This window comes from Belonocnema kinseyi, chromosome 2 (genome assembly GCF_010883055.1).
Source record: "Belonocnema kinseyi isolate 2016_QV_RU_SX_M_011 chromosome 2, B_treatae_v1, whole genome shotgun sequence".
NCBI classification, from domain to species: domain Eukaryota; kingdom Metazoa; phylum Arthropoda; class Insecta; order Hymenoptera; family Cynipidae; genus Belonocnema; species Belonocnema kinseyi.
Genome location: NC_046658.1, coordinates 13,894,815 through 13,898,464, shown reverse-complemented (window position 1 = coordinate 13,898,464; position 3,650 = coordinate 13,894,815).

The window sequence follows — 3,650 nt, the reverse complement described above, 5'->3', positions numbered from 1 at the left end:
ATATATCTAGTCGGGAGTGGTGCTGACTGAAAACAGATGATTTGGAGCGATTCGCACGCCATATGTTGGTCATTCTAAGGACTTATTGAACTACCCTCGTATCTAATTCGAATTTTATAACGATGGGTTCTACGAAGAATAGGCTATATTTTCGTTACCGTTAAGAATAAGGCTAGCTTTATTTTGTATTTAATTTAGTAAACGCGTAGAAGTGTTAAAAGAAATTACAATCTTTCAAAATTGCTTATTTTGAAAGTTATTGGAGATTAAATTATATTACAAACTGTAATGCAAAATACTGGAGTTTTTAATTCGTAGCAAATGTTTAGAAAAATAATAGGTTATTTATTCCCCCTAAAAACTTAGCTAAATGAAGTTAGCCAAATTCTTAATGGTAACGAAAAGATAGCCTATTCTTCGTAGAACTCATCGATAATAACCTACATAAACTAACTGAATAATATGTATAAACACATTTTTGAAGACAACCAATGAGTTAATGGCTTTAAGAAATCTAAAATCCTATTACTAATACTAAATTTTTCGAACGACCTTAAATATATCATTTAAAAAAAATTATATTATCAAAGGCGCGGGACAAATCGGCTGATCGTTGTTCATAGAACCCATGAATAAGCTGACGCTTAGGAAATCCATATTGATATTCTCCAAAGGCAAAAAATACCATGCGATATTCCAAGAAGATGATAACGATTCGCATTAAGTGATTATAAAGTTTTTCATCATCAAAATCTGCCAGCAACGGGCGTCCTGCTAAACACCCTGGCGTATCTGATTCGGACCCAATAAGAACCTTTATGAACTTACCAAAAGATATGTGTATAAATATTTAAGCAGATAGTAAACGAGTCCATGGCTTTGAAAAATCTAATATCTTATTACTAATGCTACATGCTACTAACGGCTTTAAATGTCTAGCTTTAAAAGTAATTAGGCTATCGCATGTGCGGGATAAATTGGTTGAACACTGTTCGTAGAACCCATCAAGATGGTGACATAAAGAGCTTTCATATTGATATTCTCCAAGGGCAATAGATGTCAAACAATCTTCAAAGAAGGTGCATTCTGTGATTACGGCGCTTGTGAAATAACCAAGTGCTTATTCACTTGTGAATCTCGTGAATCCATAATGCTTCTTAATGCCTCTTACGCTCACTCATTTAGCCTTACTCACGCCTCCGCACTATGACGTATTCCTCCTCGCCGGCACTTGCGTACCTTACTAATGCCTAATTCCTGTTAAACTTGCGTGTTCTATGATTGAGCAACATTCCAAACACCCATACGTATCCAATTCGGACCCCATAAGAAATAATATCTTAACACGCATTTTTCAGTATTCATATATAGGTCCTTGGAGGGTCCGCATTAGATATCTAACGCTGTTTAACAGTTCACTCACAGCTAGAAGTTATTATTAATTAAAAACGCCATAATCACTCGATTTGAATCGCTCTGATCTTCATTCAGGATTGTATGACGTGTATTGAATCAATCATTGATAAGCTTTATAAACAGTGATCCTTTGATTTTTTCTGCATATGTAAGAATATAATTATGTTTGCTAATTAGAAACTTAAAGTAGTTAGCCAAATATGATATTAGTAATAGGATGTTCCGTTATTGCAAAGTCATAGATTCTTTGAGTGCTTGCATATATGTTTTTACATGTTATTTTTTAGTCAGTTTATATATAGGTACTTAATAGGTGCGAATCAGGTACATAAAGATGCTTAACAGATCGCTTGGCTACCCGGTAACAAGCGTTTAATTCAGAAAAATTAAGAATTTGTGTTCCTATGAATACCCGACTTTTCCTCCGTCTAAAAACTCCCCAACGGGAATAGAAAAAATGCAAATCCTATTCCTCTCCATCGACTTAGTAAAATTTAACGAAAGCATTTATTTAACCTATTTTTCATTATTAAATCTCACTTTTATTGGTGAGAATTAAAATTTCAGAATTTACATTCCGCATGAAGAAATTAAAACGACTTATTACACATATTTTGTGAACTTATTAAAAGGAATTAAATAAAATCAAAATATCACCACTTCTGAGAAATAAAAAATATCTCTGTGAGCTGCGTTACCGGTACAATTAGAAGAAAATAAATATATTGAAAACACCTTCTCTTTGGTAGAATAGAAAACTGTGTGGCGGTCGCTATGGAAATAGAAGTGAATAAGTTTATCAGGTGTCTTATTCTTATTGTGGCATTTTAGACGGATGGAAAAATCGCGCATTCAAAATAATAGAATAATCTTTACTTTTGCGCTAAAATCTGACAATATTAATTTTTCTCTATTATACGCTTATTACCGGGTATATGGCAATTATTATGATCTTTTGATTCGTTTCTCATACGTGATTTTATAATTCCACTGGAAGTTAGAGACTTAGCGTAGTTAGAAGAATACAATATTACTCATAGAATGTTAGGTCTTTCCAAACACGGGCGGACCGAAGGAACCGATAGGAGCCTTTACAAAGTACCCTTAAAGACCCCACTGAGTCACCCTTCAATTCCTTCTAAAAAAAAGTAAAAAAACAGCAAGATCAACTTTTAAATTGTTGAAATTTGGATTCTACGTCAAAATTTCCATTAGAAACTCACGAAGTAATCGCAATACATTTTTTTTGCAGTGTTAAACATTTTTTTAAATGTCATTAACTTCTGCTGATGGTGACTTCAAGCACATCCATAATAGCTCAAGTAGTATCTTGCGCGCGAAGTTCAAAAATAAAATTCTAACAAGGCTTGACTGCTCTCGCTTGCATCGCAGCGTTGTTGTCTGAGGTTTTCACTGTGTGGCGCTACTATCCAGACAAAACTCTTAAAGTTACCGAAGAAACGCTTATTAACTGCTGCCAAAGGTATTATAAACGTACATGCGGTGCGGGCTTAGTTGTCCGACATAAATATAGACGGCGCGTCCGGTGAAAAAAGTCACTTCCCCTCTACACCCCTCCACCCGTAGATAGCATCATCGAAGTCCCATCGATATATTTTACCAACAGCCACTTGGAGCGCTGTAAGCAATTCTCAGTAGGCCCCTTGAGGCGCACTAATGATACTTAGCTCGGACAAGAACCATTTGGATTGAAATTAAATTGCTAATTAAAACATTTTTAAATTTATAACTTTGCAAAACATGGTTATTTTAATGAATACCAGAAATATAAGTCGATGAGTAATTTATATCACGGTTTCATATATTTTCCACTAATTCTAAAATAATTAATTATAATTTTAATTCTATATATTGTCTACATATAGTTCTTTGATGTTATTTAGTTTTTATTTTTATTTTTGTGGTCTGCAATTTCTACGGGTATTTTTAGACTATTCGTCTGATCAAGTTCTCGTATGTATTTTTCAATTTCTTAATTATTATATATTCTAAAGTTTTTATAAAAATATAATTATAATTCCAAGTGATAGGAAAATTGTTCTTTCGGGTTTTAGATGTTAAGGCGGCAGTTCCAAGCCAGATAACGTTTCGCATTGGCAAACAAAATTAGACGAACAGAATTTGACTGGCACATTCATAAAAAATATCATGTTCCATAAAATATATTTTAAAATAAACTTTAAATGATTTTAATTGATACAGTTTACTCGAAA